This window comes from Lampetra fluviatilis, unplaced genomic scaffold (genome assembly GCF_964198595.1).
Source record: "Lampetra fluviatilis unplaced genomic scaffold, kcLamFluv1.1 SCAFFOLD_218, whole genome shotgun sequence".
NCBI classification, from domain to species: Eukaryota; Metazoa; Chordata; class Hyperoartia; order Petromyzontiformes; family Petromyzontidae; genus Lampetra; species Lampetra fluviatilis.
The window spans coordinates 113,326-130,632 of NW_027621157.1; the positions used below are offsets into that span (position 1 = coordinate 113,326).

The following is a 17,307-nucleotide window of genomic DNA, read 5'->3' on the forward strand; positions in this document are numbered from 1 at the left end:
GTGTGTGAGTGTATGTATGTATGTGTGTGAATGTGTGTGTATGTATGTATGTGAGTGTGTGTATGTATGTGTGTGAGTGTGTGTGTTTTATTTGTGTTATCCGTCCACCCCCATCTCCCACCCACCCACTCACCCCTCCCTCACAGCTCCTGATAGAGACCCATTCGCTTTCAAGACCACGCAAACTTCCTCCGCTAACATCACCACCACCATCACCACTAACATCACCATCACTAAAATTGCCACCACTAACCTCACCACCATCACCACCACCATCACTAACATCACCATCGCTAACATCACCAGCGCTAACCTCACCATCGCTAACATCAACATCACCACCATCACTAACATCACCACCATCACTAAAATAACCACCACTAACCTCACCACCATTACTAACATCACCACCACTAACATCACCACCACTAACATCACCACCATCACCACCACTATCATCACCACCATCACTAACATCACCATCACTAACATCACCACCACCAACATAATCAACACTGCCATCAACATCACCACCATCACTAACATCACCATCACTAACATCACCACCACCAACATAATCAACACTGCCGTCATCACCACCACCATCACCACCTTCACCACCACCACCACCATCATCATCACTGCATCACTACTACCATCAGCACCATCACTACATCACTACCATCAACAGCAATGCTCTCATCATCATCATCATCACGATCATCACTTACACAACCATCATCACCAATGAACAACATCCACATCATTCGCCAAGCGACGTCTTAGAAGCAAACAGATCGAACGGTGAAGAGTGAAGGAGACGAGATAATTGTAAGTGTGTGTGTGTGTGTCTGTGTGTGTGTCTGTGTGTGTGTCTGTGTGTGTCTGTGTGTGTGTGTCTGTGTGTGTCTGTGTGTGTCTGTGTGTGTGTGTGTGTCTGTGTGTGTGTCTGTCTGTGTGTGTGTCTGTGTGTGCGTGTGTGTCTGTGTGTGTGTGCGTGTGTCTGGGTGTGTCTGGGTGTGTCTGTGTGTGTGTATCTGTGTGTGTCTGTGTGTGTCTGTGTGTCTGTGTGTGTCTGTGTGTGTATGTGTCTGTGTGTGTATCTGTGTGTGTGTCTGTGTGTGTGTCTGTGTGTCTGTGTGTGTCTGTGTGTGTGTGTCTGTGTGTGTGTGTCTGTGTGTATGTATGTGTCTGTGTGTCTGTCTGTGTGTGTGTGTCTGTGTGTGTGTGTGTCTGTGTGTGTCTGTCTGTGTGTGTGTGTCTGTGTGTGTCTGTGTATGTGTGTGTCTGTGTGTGTGTGTCTGTGTGTGTGTCTGTAAGTGTCTGTGTGTGTGTCTGTGTCTGTGTGTGTGTCTGTGTGTGTGTCTGTGTGTGTCTGTGTGTGTGTGTCTGTGTGTGTGTCTGTGTGTGTCTGTGTGTGTGTCTGTGTGTGTGTGTGTCTGTGTGTCTGTGTGTGTGTGTGTCTGTGTGTGTGTGTGCGTGTGTCTGGGTGTGTCTGGGTGTGTGTCTGTGTGTGTGTCTGTGTGTGAGTGTGTGTGTCTGTGTGTGTGTCTGTGTGTGTGTGTGTCTGTGTGTGTGTCTGTGTGTGTGTGTGTCTGTGTGTGTGTCTGTGTGTGTGTGTCTGTGTGTGTGTCTGTGTGTGTGTGTGTATGTGTGTGTCTGTGTGTGTGTGTGTCTGTGTATGTGGGTTCGTCTGTGTGTCTCTGTGAGTACGTGTCTGTGTGTCTCTGTGGGTGTACCTGTGTGGCTGTGTCTGTGTCTAGGTCGACTCAGCCTCAAACGACTACCTGGTGCAGTGTATAGACACCACCACTAGGGGAGACAAAGGCGGTCGGGCGTGGTGGTGCTGGCAACCCACCCCCTCTGTGTTTGCCACAGTGCCGGTAGCCTTCAGAGGTGCTGCTGCTACTCGCTAGCAGCAACTTGCCCCAAAAGTTTGTTAAGGCTACACGGGGATCGTTGGCCTTTTGTGTGTCTGTGTGTGTGTCTGTGTGTGTGTCTGTGTGTGTCTGTGTGTGTCTGTGTGTGTCTGTGTGTGTGTGTCTGTGTGTGTCTGTGTGTGTCTGTGTGTCTGTGTGTGTGTGTCTGTGTGTGTCAGTGTCTGTGTGTGTCTGTGTGTGTCTGTGTGTGGCTGTGTATCTGTGTGTGTCTGTGTGTGTCTGTGTGTGTGTGTGTGTGTGTCTGTGTGTGTGTGTGTGTCTGTGTGTGTCTGTGTGTGTCTGTGTGTGTCTGTGTGTGTCTGTGTGTGGCTGTGTATCTGTGTGTGTGTCTTTATGTGTCTGGGGAGCGGTAGTGCAGCGGTTAGCGCTATGAACCCGGTGACACGGGTTCGATTCCCGCTCACGGCCAACGCCAGTGACGATTATCTGAACCGGTCCCGGGCCTCCCCTAGGTCGACTCAGCCTCAAATGAGTACCTGGTGTGGTGTGTAAACATTAACATTAGGGAGACAAAGGCGGTCGGGCGTGGTGCTGGCCACTCACCACCTCGTGTACCGTTCCGACCTTCATAGGTGCTCGCTAACAGCACTTGCCCCTACAGTGTGTTAAGGCTACACGGGGGATCTTTATCTTTGTATGTTGGTTTTGATGTTAAAAAAAAACGTCATGGGACAAAGTGGGGTGTCTTTGTGAGTCTCCGTGGGTGTCTATGTGTCTCTGTGAGTCTCTGTGGGTGTCTCAGAGTCTGTGTGAGTCTCTGTGGGTGTCTATGTGTCTCTGTGAGTCTCTGTGGGTGTCTATGTGTCTCTGTGAGTCTCTGTGGGTGTCTCAGAGTCTTTGTGAGTCTCTGTGGGTGTCTATGTGTCTTTGTGAGTCTCTGTGGGTGTCTATGTGTCTCTGTGAGTCTCTGTGGGTGTCTCAGAGTCTTTGTGAGTCTCTGTGGGTGTCTATGTGTCTCTGTGAGTCTCCATGGGTGTCTATGAGTCTCTGTGAGTCTCTGTGGGTGTCTATGAGTCTCTGTGAGTCTCTGTGGGTGTCTCAGAGTCTTTGTGAGTCTCTGTGGGTGTCTATGTGTCTCTGTGAGTCTCCATGGGTGTCTATGTGTCTCTGTGAGTCTCCATGGGTGTCTATGAGTCTCTGTGAGTCTCTGTGGGTGTCTATGAGTCTCTGTGAGTCTCTGTGGGTGTCTATGAGTCTCTGTGAGTCTCTGTGAGTCTCTGTGGGTGTCTCTGAGTCTCTGTGAGTCTCTGTGGGTGTCTATGAGTCTCTGTGAGTCTCTGTGGGTGTCTCAGAGTCTTTGTGAGTCTCTGTGGGTGTCTATGAGTCTCTGTGAATCTCTGTGGGTGTCTCAGAGTCTCTGTGAGTCTCTGTGGGTGTCTATGAGTCTCTGTGAGTCTCTATGGGTGTCTCAGAGTCTTTGTGAGTCTCCTTGGGTGTCTATGAGTCTCTGTGAGTCTCTGTGGGTGTCTATGAGTCTCTGTGAGTCTTTGTGGGTGTCTATGAGTCTCTGTGGGTCTCTATGGGTGTCTATGAGTCTCTGTGAGTCTCCATGGGTGTCTCAGAGTCTCTGTGAGTCTCTGTGGGTGTCTATGTGTCTATGAGTCTCTGTGGGTGTCTATGAGTCTCTGTGAGTCTGTGTGGGTGTCTCAGAGTCTTTGTGAGTCTCTGTGGGTGTCTATGAGTCTCTGTGAGTCTCTGTGGGTGTCTCAGAGTCTTTGTGAGTCTCTGTGGGTGTCTATGAGTCTCTGTGAGTCTCTGTGGGTGCCTATGTGTCTCTGTGAGTCTCTGTGGGTGTCTATGAGTCTCTGTGAGTCTCTGTGGGTGTCTGAGTCTCTGTGAGTCTCTGTGGGTGTCTATGTGTCTCTGTGAGTCTCTGTGGGTGTCTATGAGTCTCTGTGAGTCTCTGTGGGTGTCTATGTGTCTCTGCGAGTCTCTGTGGGTGTCTCAGAGTCTTTGTGAGTCTCTGTGGGTGTCTATGAGTCTCTGTGAGTCTCTGTGGGTGTCTATGTGTCTCTGTGAGTCTCTGTGGGTGTCTATGAGTCTCTGTGAGTCTCTGTGGGTGTCTCAGAGTCTTTGTGAGTCTCTGTGGGTGTCTATGAGTCTCTGTGAGTCTCTGTGGGTGTCTATGTGTCTCTGTGAGTCTCCATGGGTGTCTATGAGTCTCTGTGAGTCTCTGTGGGTGTCTCAGAGTCTTTGTGAGTCTCTGTGGGTGTCTATGAGTCTCTGTGAGTCTCTGTGGGTGTCTATGAGTCTCTGTGAGTCTCTGTGGGTGTCTATGAGTCTCTGTGAGTCTCTGTGGGTGTCTATGAGTCTCTGTGAGTCTCTGTGGGTGTCTCAGAGTCTTTGTGAGTCTCTGTGGGTGTCTATGAGTCTCTGTGAGTCTCTGTGGGTGTCTATGTGTCTCTGTGAGTCTCCATGGGTGTCTATGTGTCTCTGTGAGTCTCTGTGGGTGTCTATGTGTCTCTGTGAGTCTCCATGGGTGTCTATGTGTCTCTGTGAGTCTCTGTGGGTGTCTACGACTCTCTATATATGTGTATTTTGGGTCTCTGAGTCTCTATGGGTGTCTCTGAGTCTCTCTGAGTCTCCATGTGTGTCTATGAGTCTCTGTGAGTCTCTGTGGGTCTCGACTAGTCTATATGGGTATCTATGGGTCTCTGAGTCTCTATGGGTGTCTATGAGTCTCTGTGGGTCTCTGAGTATCTATGGGTGTCTATGGTTCTATGAGTCTGTATGGGTGTCTATGAGTCTCTGGGTCTCTCTGAGTCTGTATGGGTGTCTATGGGTTCTATGAGTTAGATTGGGTGTCTATGAGTCTCTTGGTCTCTCTGAGTCTCTATGGGTATCTATGAGTCTATGGGGTATCTGAGTCTGTATGGGTGTCTATGAGTCTCTGAGTCTCTCTGAGTCTGTATGGGTGTCTATGAGTCTCTGGGTTTCTATGGGTGTCTATGGGTTCTATGGGGTATCTGAGTCTGTATGGGTGTCTATGAGTCTCTGTGAGTCTCTGAGTTTCTATGGGTGTCTATGGGTTCTCTGAGTCTATACGGGTGTCTATGAGTCTCTGAGTCTCTAAGGGTGTCTATGAGGAGTTTCTGTGAATCTCTGTGGGTAGCTAGGATTGTTTCTGAGTGCCTGTGAGTGTCTGTGGGTATCTGAGTCTCTGTTTATGTTTGACTAGGGAAGGCCCACTGCTGAGCTATGTAACTGTTTCATAAGTGGCCTGGCTTTCACAGATGAATTGGCGTATCGTGTATACATTTATAGCAGCCAAATACGACAAAATGCATTGATATACACAGAGACCCATCGAGACCCACACTCATAGAGATACATAGAGACCCACAGAGACCCATAGAGACTCAAAGAGCCCCACAGAGACCCATAGAGACCCACACTCATAGAGATACGAAGAGATACATAGAGACCCATAGAGACCCATAGTGATACATGGAGACACGTAGATTTACACAGAGGCCCGTAGACACCCATAATACTCTAAATCCAGGCGACCACGGGGAGATAGAGAGAAAGACGCAGCCTCAAAATATACAACAGGCATCTTCAGAGATGGGATTGAACCCAAGGCCTCCTGTATACCAAACGAAGGAGTTACAATCTCACCACCGAGTCTATGGGCAGTGCTGAGTCTATGGTGCAGTGTTGAGTCTATGGTGCAGTGTTGAGTCTATGGTGCAGTGTTGAGTCTGTAGGCAGTGTTGAGTCTATGGTGCAGTGTTGAGTCTATGGTGCAGTGTTGAGTCTATGGTGCAGTGTTGAGTCTATGGTGCAGTGTTGATTCTATGGTGCAGTGTTGAGTCTATGGTGCCGGGTTGAGTCTATGGTGCAGTGGTGAGTCTATGGTGCAGTGTTGAGTCTATGGTGCAGTGTTGAGTCTATGGTGCAGTGTTGAGTCTATGGTGCAGTGTTGAGTCTATGGTGCAGTGTTGAGTCTATGGTGCAGTGTTGAGTCTATGGTGCAGTGTTGAGTCTATGGTGCAGTGTTGAGTCTATGGTGCAGTGTTGAGTCTATGGTGCAGTGCTGAGTCTATGGTGCAGTGTTGAGTCTATGGTGCAGTGCTGAGTCTATGGTGCAGTGTTCAGTCTATGTTGCAGTGTTGAGTCTATGGTGCAGTGTTGAGTCTATGGTGCAGTGTTGAGTCTATGGTGCAGTGTTGAGTCTATGGTGCAGTGTTGAGTCTATGGTGCAGTGTTGAGTCTATGGTGCAGTGTTGAGTCTATGGTGCAGTGTTGAGTCTATGGTGCAGTGTTGAGTCTATGGTGCAGTGCTGAGTCTATGGTGCAGTGTTGAGTCTATGGTGCAGTGTTGAGTCTATGGTGCAGTGTTGAGTCTATGTTGCAGTGTTGAGTCTATGTTGCAGTGTTGAGTCTATGGTGCAGTGTTGAGTCTATGTTGCAGTGTTGAGTCTATGGTGCAGTGTTGAGTCTATGGTGCAGTGTTGAGTCTATGGTGCAGTGTTGAGTCTATGGTGCAGTGTTGAGTCTATGTTGCAGTGTTGAGTCTACGGTGCAGTGTTGAGTCTATGGTGCAGTGTTGAGTCTATGTTGCAGTGTTGAGTCTACGGTGCAGTGTTGAGTCTATGGTGCAGTGTTGAGTCTATGTTGCAGTGTTGAGTCTACGGTGCAGTGTTGAGTCTATGGTGCAGTGTTGAGTCTACGGTGCAGTGTTGAGTCTATGGTGCAGTGCTGAGTCTATGGTGCAGTGTTGAGTCTATGGTGCAGTGCTGAGTCTATGGTGCAGTGTTGAGTCTATGGTGCAGTGTTGAGTCTATGGTGCAGTGTTGAGTCTATGTTGCAGTGTTGAGTCTACGGTGCAGTGTTGAGTCTATGGTGCAGTGCTGAGTCTATGGTGCAGTGTTGAGTCTATGGTGCAGTGTTGAGTCTATGGTGCAGTGTTGAGTCTATGGTGCAGTGTTGAGTCTATGGTGCAGTGTTGAGTCTGTAGGCAGTGTTGAGTCTATGGTGCAGTGTTGAGTCTATGGTGCAGTGTTGAGTCTGTAGGCAGTGTTGAGTCTATGGGCAGTGCTGAGTCTATGGTGCAGTGTTGAGTCTATGGTGCAGTGTTGAGTCTATTGTGCCGTGTTTAGTCTATGGTGCAGTGTTGAGTCTATGAGCAGTGTTGAGTCTATGTTGCAGTGTTGAGTCTATGTTGCAGTGTTGAGTCTATGGGCAGTGTTGAGTCTATGGTGCAGTGCTGAGTCTATGGTGCAGTGTTGAGTCTATGGTGCAGTGTTGAGTCTATGTTGCAGTGTTGAGTCTATGTTGCAGTGTTGAGTCTATGGTGCAGTGTTGAGTCTATGGTGCAGTGTTGAGTCTATGGTGCAGTGTTGAGTCTATGGTGCAGTATTGAGTCTATGTTGCAGTGTTGAGTCTATGGTGCAGTGTTGAGTCTATGTTGCAGTGTTGAGTCTATGGTGCAGTGTTGAGTCTATGGTGCAGTGTTGAGTCTATGGTGCAGTGTTGAGTCTATGTTGCAGTGTTGAGTCTATGGTGCAGTGTTGAGTCTATGGTGCAGTGCTGAGTCTATGGTGCAGTGTTGAGTCTATGTTGCAGTGTTGAGTCTATGGTGCAGTGTTGAGTCTATGGTGCCGTGTTTAGTCTATGGTGCAGTGTTGAGTCTATGGTGCAGTGTTGAGTCTATGGTGCAGTGTTGAGTCTATGGTGCAGTGTTGAGTCTATGGTGCAGTGTTGAGTCTATGGTACACTGTTGAGTCTATGGTGCAGTGTTGAGTCTATGATGCAGTGTTGAGTCTATGGTGCAGTGTTGAGTCTATGTTGCAGTGCTGAGTCTATGGTGCAGTGTTGAGTCTATGGTGCAGTGTTGAGTGTATGGTCCAGTGTTGAGTCTATGGTGCAGTGTTGAGTCTATGGTGCAGTGTTGAGTCTATGGTGCAGTGTTGAGTCTATGTTGCAGTGTTGAGTCTATGTTGCAGTGCTGAGTCTATGGTGCAGTGTTGAGTCTATGGTGCAGTGTTGAGTCTATGTTGCAGTGCTGAGTCTATGGTGCAGTGTTGAGTCTATGGGGCGGTGTTGAGTCTATGTTGCAGTGTTGAGTCTATGTTGCAGTGCTGAGTCTATGGTGCAGTGTTGAGTGTATGGTCCAGTGTTGAGTCTATGGTGCAGTGCTGAGTCTATGGTGCAGTGTTGAGTCTATGGTGCAGTGTTGAGTCTATGGTGCAATGTTGAGTCTATGGTGCAGTGTTGAGTCTATGTTGCAGTGTTGAGTCTATGGTGCAGTGTTGAGTCTATGTTGCAGTGTTAAGTCTATGGTGCAGTGTTGAGTCTATGGTGCAGTGTTGAGTCTATGGTGCAGTGTTGAGTCTATGTTGCAGTGTTGAGTCTATGGGGCAGTGTTGAGTCTATGGTGCAGTGTTGAGTCTATGGGGCGGTGTTGAGTCTATGGTGCAGTGTTGAGTCTATGGTGCAGTGTTGAGTCTATGGTGCAGTGTTGAGTCTATGTTGCAGTGTTGAGTCTATGGTGCAGTGTTGAGTCTATGTTGCAGTGTTGAGTCTATGGGGCAGTGTTGAGTCTATGGTGCAGTGTTGAGTCTATGGTGCAGTGTTGAGTCTATGGTGCAGTGTTGAGTCTATGGTGCAGTGTTGAGTCTATGGTACACTGTTGAGTCTATGTTGCAGTGTTGAGTCTATGGTGCATTTTTGAGTCTATGGTGCAGTGTTGAGTCTATGGTGCAGTGTTGAGTCTATGTTGCAGTGTTGAGTCTATGGTGCAGTGTTGAGTCTATGGTACACTGTTGAGTCTATGGTGCAGTGTTGAGTCTATGGTGCAGTGTTGAGTCTATGGGGCAGTGTTGAGTCTATGGTGCAGTGTTGAGTCTATGGTGCAGTGTTGAGTCTATGGTGCAGTGTTGAGTCTATGGTACACTGTTGAGTCTATGGTGCAGTGTTGAGTCTATGGTGCAGTGTTGAGTCTATGGGGCAGTGTTGAGTCTATGTTGGAGTGTTGAGTCTATGTTGCAGTGTTGAGTCTATGGTGCAGTGTTGAGTCTATGGGGCAGTGTTGAGTCTATGGTGCAGTGTTGAGTCTATTGTGCAGTGTTGAGTCTATGGTACACTGCTGAGTCTATGGTGCAGTGTTGAGTCTATGGTGCAGTTTTAAGTCTACGAATGACATCTGCTGACTCGGTTTTTCCTGCCCCAGGCCCAGCCCTATCCATGGCGACTCAGAGGGGAGAATGAAGTCATGTGACCGCTTTGGACGAAGTTCAAAGGGCACCTGCGATCTCACCTCCGATATTCGACCCCTAACCAGGGTAACCCCACAATGACACGAACACTGTGAACCCCACCCACTGACATGGCCATTGTGAACCCCACCCACAGAGACGGCCATTGTGAAACCCACCCACCGACACAGCCATTGTGAGCACCACTGACACGGCCATTGTGAACTCCACTGACACGGCCATTGTGAACCCCACAACGACACGGCCATTGCGAACCCCACACACTGATACGGCCATTGTTAACCCCACCGATACGGCCATTGAGAACCCCACTAACATTGTGAACCCCACCCACTGACACGGCCATTGTGAACCCCACACACTGACACAGCCATTGTGAACCCCACCCACAGAGACGGCCATTATGAACCTCACTGACACGGCCATTGTGAACCTTTGCGACACGGCCATTGTAAACCCAGTCATAACCACCACGCACTCTCCTACCTCTCCCCACTCACCACTCCCCTCCACGCACTCTCCTACCTCTCCCCACTCACCACTCCCCTCCATGCACTCTCCTACCTCTCCCCCCTCACCACTCCACTCCACGCACTCTCCTACCTCTCCCCTCTCACCACTCCCCTCCACGCACTCTCCTACCTCTCCCCACTCACCACTCCCCTCCACGCACTCTCCTACCTTTCCCCCCTCACCACTCCCCTCCACACACTCTCCTACCTCTCCCCCCTCACCACTCCCCTCCACGCACTCTCCTACCTCTCCCCACTCACCACTCCCCTCCACGCACTCTCCTACCTCTCCCCACTCACCACTCTCCTCCACGCACTCTCCTACCTCTCCCCACTCACCACTCCCCTCCACGCACTCTCCTACCTCTCCCCACTCACCACTCTCCTCCACGCACTCTCCTACCTCTCCCCACTCACCACTCCCCTCCACGCACTCTCCTACCTCTCCCCCTCACCACTCCCCTCCACGCACTCTCCTACCTCTCCCCACTCACCACTCCCCTCCACGCACTCTCCTACCTCTCCCCCCTAACCACTCCCCTGCACGCACTCTCCTACCCGCCCCCCTCACCACTCCCCTCCACGCACTCTCCTACCCGCCCCCCTCACCACTCCCCTCCACGCACTCTCCTACCTCTCCCCCCTAACCACTCCCCTGCACGCACTCTCCTACCTCTCCCCACTCACCAATCCCCTCCACGCACTCTCCTACCTCTCCCCCCTCACCACTCCCCTCCACGCACTCTCCTACCTCTCCCCACTCACCACTCCCCTCCACGCACTCTCCTACCTCTCCCCACTCACCACTCCCCTCCACACACTCTCCTACCTCTCCCCCCTCACCACTCCCCTCCACGCACTCTCCTACCCCTCCCCACTCACCACTCCCCTCCACGCACTCTCCTACCTCTCCCCCCTCACCACTCTCCTCCACGCACTTTCCTACCTTCTGCCACTCACCACTCCCCTCCACGCACTCTCCTACCTCTCCACACTCACCACTCCCCTCCACGCACTCTCCTACCTCTCCCCCCTCACCACTCCCCTCCACGCACTCTCCTACCTCTCCCCTCTCACCACTCCCCTCCACGCACTCTCCTACCTCTCCCCCCTCACCACTCCCCTCCACGCACTCTCCTCCCTCTCCCCCCTCACCACTCCCCTCCACGCACTCTCCTACCTCTCCCCACTCACCACTCCCCTCCACGCACTTTCCTACCTCTCCCCTCTCACCACTCCCCTCCACGCACTCTCCTACCCCTCCCCACTCACCACTCCCCTCCACGCACTCTCCTACCTCTCCCCACTCACCACTCCCCTCCACGCACTCTCCTACCTCTCCCCACTCACCACTCCCCTCCACGCACTCTCCTACCTCTCCCCACTCACCACTCCCCTCCACGCACTCTCCGACCTCTCCCCACTCACCACTCCCCTCCACGCACTCTCCTACCTCTCCCCACTCACCACTCCCCTCCACGCACTCTCCTACCTCTCCCCACTCACCACTCCCCTCCACGCACTCTCCTACCTTCCCCCCCTCACCACTCCCCTCCACGCACTCTCCTACCTCTCCCCACTCACCACTCCCCTCCACGCACTCTCCGACCTCTCCCCACTCACCACTCCCCTCTACGCACTCTCCTACCTCTCCCCACTCACCACTCCCCTCCACGCACTCTCCTACATCTCACCACTCACCAATCCCCTCCACGCACTCTCCTACCTCTCCCCTCTCACCACTCCCCTCCACGCACTCTCCTACCTCTCCCCACTCACCACTCCCCTCCACGCACTCTCCTACCTCTCCCCACTCACCACTCCCCTCCACGCACTCTCCTACATCTCCCCCCTCACCACTCCCTTCCACGCACTCTCCTACCTCTCCCCATCTCACCACTCCCCTCCACGCACTCTCCTACCTCTCTCCCTTCACCACTCGACTCCACGCACTCTCCTACCTCTCCCCTCTCACCAATCCCCTCCACGCATTCTCCTACCTCTCCCCCCTCACCACTCCCCTCCACGCACTCTCCTACCTCTCACCACTCCCCTCCACGCACTCTCCTACCTCTCCCCTCTCACCACTCCCCTCCACACACTCTCCTACCCCTCCCCACTCACCACTCCCCTCCACGCACTCTCCTACCTCTCCCCACTCACCACTCCCCTCCACGCACTCTCCTACCTCTCCCCACTCACCACTCCCCTCCACGCACTCTCCTACCTCTCCCCACTCACCACTCCCCTCCACGCACTCTCCCACTTCTCCCCACTCACCACTCCCCTCCACGCACTCTCCTACCTCTCCCCACTCACCACTCCCCTCCACGCACTCTCCTACCTCTCCCCACTCACTACTCCCCTCCACGCACTCTCCTACCTCTCCCCTCTCACCACTCTTCTTCACGCACTCTCCTACCTCTTACAACTCCCCTCCACGCACTCTCCTACCTCTCCCCATCTCACTCCTCCCCTCCACGCACTCTCCTACCTTTCCCCACTCACCACTCCCCTCCACGCACTCTCCTACCTCTCCCCACTCACCACTCCCCTCCACGCACTCTCCTACCTCTCCCCCCTCACCACTCCCCTCCACGCACTCTCCTACCTCTCCCCTCTCACCACTCCCCTCCACGCACTCTCCTACCTCTCCCCACTCACCACTCACCTCCACGCACTCTCCTACCTCTCCCCCCTCACCACTCCCCTCCACGCACTCTCCTACCTCTCCCCTCTCACCACTCCCCTCCACGCACTCTCCTACCTCTCCCCACTCACCACTCCCCTCCACGCACTCTCCTACCTCTCCCCCCTCACCACTCCCCTCCACGCACTCTCCTACCTCTCCCCACTCACCACTCCCCTCCACGCACTCTCCTACCTCTCCCCACTCACCACTCCCCTCCACGCACTCTCCTACCTCTCCCCACTCACTCCTCCCCTCCACGCACTCTCCTACCTCTCCCCTCTCACCACTCCCCTCCACGCACTCTCCTACCTCTCCCCACTCACCACTCCCCTCCACGCACTCTCCTACCTCTCCCCTCTCACCACTCCACTCCACGCACTCTCCTACCTCTCCCCTCTCACTTCACTCCCCTCCACGCACTCTCCTACCTCTCCCCCCTCACCACTCCCCTCCACGCACTCTCCTACCTCTCCCCCCTCACCACTCCCCTCCACGCACTCTCCTACCTCTCCCCACTCACCACTCCCATCCACGCACTCTCCTACCTCTCCCCTCTCACCACTCCCCTCCACGCACTCTCCTACCTCTCACCTCTCACCACTCCCCTCCACGCACTCTCCTACCTCTCACCTCTCACTCCCCTCCACGCACTCTCCTACCTCTCCCCTCACTCCACTCCCCTCCACGCACTCTCCTACCTCTCCCCACTCACCAATCCCCTCCACGCACTCTCCTACCTCTCCCCTCTCACCACTCCCCTCCACGCACTCTCCTACCTCTCCCCACTCACCAATCCCCTCCACGCACTCTCCTACCTCACCCGTCTCACCACACCCCTCCACGCACTCTCCTACCTCTCCCCCCTCACCACTCCACTCCACGCACTCTCCTACCTCTCCCCCCTCACCACTCTCCTCCACGCACTCTCCTACCTCTCCCCACTCACCACTCCCCTCCACGCACTCTCCTACCTCTCCCCACTCACCACTCCCCTCAACGCACTCTCCTACCTCTCCCCCCTCACCACTCCCCTCCACGCACTCTCCTACCTCTCCCCACTCACCACTCCCCTCCACGCACTCTCCTACCTCTCCCCACTCACCACTCCCCTCCACGCACTCTCCTACCTCTCCCCACTCACCACACCCCTCCACGCACTCTCCTATCTCTCCCCACTCACCACTCCCCTCCACGCACTCTCCTACCTCTCCCCCCTCACCACTCCCCTCCACGCACTCTCCTACCTCTCCCCACTCACCACTCCCCTCCAGGCACTCTCCTACCTCTCCCCACTCACCACTCCCCTCCACGCACTCTCCTACCTCTCCCCACTCACCACTCCCCTCCACGCACTCTCCTACCTCTCCCCTCTCACCACTCTTCTCCACGCACTCTCCTACCTCTCACAACTCCCCTCCACGCACTCTCCTACCTCTCCCAACTCACCACTCTCCTCCACGCACTCTCCTGCCTCTCCCCACTCACCACTCCCCTCCACGCACTCTCCTACCTCTCCCCACTCACCACTCCCCTCCACGCACTCTCCTACCTCTCCCCACTCACCACTCCCCTCCACGCACTCTCCTACCTCACCCCTCTCACTTCACTCCCCTCCACGGACTCTCCTACCTCTCCCCCTCACCACTCCCCTCCACGCACTCTCCTACCTCTCCCCCCTCACCACTCCCCTCCACGCACTCTCCTACCTCTCCCCACTCACCACTCCCCTCCACGCACTCTCCTACCTCTCCCCACTCACCACTCCTCTCCACGCACTCTCCTACCTCTCCCCTCTCACCACTCCCCTCCACGCACTCTCCTACCTCTCCCCACTCACCACTCCCCTCCACGCACTCTCCTACCTCTCCCCACTCACCACTCCCCTCCACGCACTCTCCTACCTCTCCCCACTCACCACTCCCCTCCACGCACTCTCCTACCTCTCCCCACTCACCACTCTCCTCCACGCACTCTCCTACCTCTCCCCCCTCACCACTCCCCTCCACGCACTCTCCTACCTCTCCCCACTCACCACTCCCCCCTCCACGCACTCTCCTACCTCTCCCCTCTCACCACTCCCCTCCACGCACTCTCCTACCTCTCCCCTCTCACCACTCCCCTCCATGCACTCTCCTACCTCTCCCCCCTTTCCACTCCCCTCCACGCACTCTCCTACCTCTCCCCTCTCACCACTCCCCCCTCCACGCACTCTCCTACCTCTCCCCCCTCACCACTCCCCTCCACGCACTCTCCTACCTCTCCCCCCTCACTACTCCCCTCCACGCACTCTCCTACCTCTCCCCCCTCACCACTCCCCTCCACGCACTCTCCTACCTCTCCCCCCTCACCACTCCCCTCCACGCACTCTCCTACCTCTCCCCCCTCACCACTCCCCTCCACGCACTCTCCTACCCCTCCCCCCTCACCACTCCCCTCCACGCACTTTCCTACCTCTCCCCACTCACCACTCCCCTCCACGCACTCTCCAACCTCTCCCCCCTCACCACTCCCCTCCACGCACTCTCCTACCTCTCCCCTCTCACCACTCCCCTCCACACACTCTCCTACCTCTCCCCCCTCACCACTCCCCTCCACGCACTCTCCTACCTCTCCCCACTCACCACTCCCCTCCACGCACTCTCCGACCTCTCCCCACTCACCACTCCCCTCCACGCACTCTCCTACCTCTCCCCTCTCACCACTCCCCTCCACGCACTCTCCTAACCTCTCCCCTCTCACCACTCCCCTCCACGCACTCTCCTACCTCTCCCCACTCACCACTCCCCTCCACGCACTCTCCTACCTCTCCCCTCTCACCACTCCTCTCCACGCACTCTCCTACCTCTCCCCACTCACCCCTCCCCTCCACGCACTCTCCTACCTCTCCCCACTCACTACTCCCTTCCACGCACTCTCCTACCTCTCCCCACTCACCACTCCCCTCCACGCACTCTCCTACCTCTCCCCTCTCACCACTCTTCTCCACGCACTCTCCTATCTCTCACCACTCCCCTCCACGCACTCTCCTACCTCTCCCCACTCACCACTCCCCTCCACGCACTCTCCTACCTCTCCCCACTCACCCCTCCCCTCCACGCACTCTCCTACCTCTCCCCCCTCACCACTCCCCTCCACGCACTCTCCTACCTCTCCCCACTCACCACTCCCCTCCACACACTCTCCTACCCGCCCCCCTCACCACTCCCCTCCACGCACTCTCCTACCTCTCCCCTCTCACCACTCCCCTCCACGCACTCTCCTACCTCTCCCCACTCACCACTCCCCTCCACACACTCTCCTACCCGCCCCCCTCACCACTCCCCTCCACGCACTCTCCTACCTCTCCCCACTCACCACTCCCCTCCACGCACTCTCCTACCTCTCCCCCTCACCACTCCCCTCCACGCACTCTCCTACCTCTCCCCACTCACCACTCCTCTCCACGCACTCTCCTACCTCTCCCCTCTCACCACTCCCCTCCACGCACTCTCCTACCTCTCCCCACTCACCACTCCCCTCCACGCACTCTCCTACCTCTCCCCACTCACCACTCCCCTCCACGCACTCTCCTACCTCTCCCCACTCACCACTCCCCTCCACGCACTCTCCTACCTCTCCCCACTCACCACTCTCCTCCACGCACTCTCCTACCTCTCCCCCCTCACCACTCCCCTCCACGCACTCTCCTACCTCTCCCCACTCACCACTCCCCCCTCCACGCACTCTCCTACCTCTCCCCTCTCACCACTCCCCTCCACGCACTCTCCTACCTCTCCCCTCTCACCACTCCCCTCCATGCACTCTCCTACCTCTCCCCCCTTTCCACTCCCCTCCACGCACTCTCCTACCTCTCCCCTCTCACCACTCCCCCCTCCACGCACTCTCCTACCTCTCCCCCCTCACCACTCCCCTCCACGCACTCTCCTACCTCTCCCCCCTCACTACTCCCCTCCACGCACTCTCCTACCTCTCCCCCCTCACCACTCCCCTCCACGCACTCTCCTACCTCTCCCCCCTCACCACTCCCCTCCACGCACTCTCCTACCTCTCCCCCCTCACCACTCCCCTCCACGCACTCTCCTACCCCTCCCCCCTCACCACTCCCCTCCACGCACTTTCCTACCTCTCCCCACTCACCACTCCCCTCCACGCACTCTCCAACCTCTCCCCCCTCACCACTCCCCTCCACGCACTCTCCTACCTCTCCCCTCTCACCACTCCCCTCCACACACTCTCCTACCTCTCCCCCCTCACCACTCCCCTCCACGCACTCTCCTACCTCTCCCCACTCACCACTCCCCTCCACGCACTCTCCTACCTCTCCCCACTCACCACTCTCCTCCACGCACTCTCCTACCTCTCCCCCCTCACCACTCCCCTCCACGCACTCTCCTACCTCTCCCCACTCACCACTCCCCCCTCCACGCACTCTCCTACCTCTCCCCTCTCACCACTCCCCTCCACGCACTCTCCTACCTCTCCCCTCTCACCACTCCCCTCCATGCACTCTCCTACCTCTCCCCCCTTTCCACTCCCCTCCACGCACTCTCCTACCTCTCCCCTCTCACCACTCCCCCCTCCACGCACTCTCCTACCTCTCCCCCCTCACCACTCCCCTCCACGCACTCTCCTACCTCTCCCCCCTCACTACTCCCCTCCACGCACTCTCCTACCTCTCCCCCCTCACCACTCCCCTCCACGCACTCTCCTACCTCTCCCCCCTCACCACTCCCCTCCACGCACTCTCCTACCTCTCCCCCCTCACCACTCCCCTCCACGCACTCTCCTACCCCTCCCCCCTCACCACTCCCCTCCACGCACTTTCCTACCTCTCCCCACTCACCACTCCCCTCCACGCACTCTCCAACCTCTCCCCCCTCACCACTCCCCTCCACGCACTCTCCTACCTCTCCCCTCTCACCACTCCCCTCCACACACTC

At 55.6% G+C, this 17,307-nt stretch overlaps 1 long non-coding RNA gene across 1 annotated transcript in view; it reads left to right on the forward strand.

The window, feature by feature from the left end:
• The first annotated feature begins 227 nt into the window (after positions 1-227).
• LOC144954868 (uncharacterized) overlaps positions 228-17,307 on the forward strand; it is a 29,378-nt gene continuing 12,298 nt past the window's right edge. The window contains exons 1-2 of the long non-coding RNA XR_013641409.1: positions 228-831; positions 9,118-9,229. This is a non-coding gene — a long non-coding RNA (uncharacterized LOC144954868). The remainder of the gene's footprint in view (positions 832-9,117; positions 9,230-17,307) is intronic.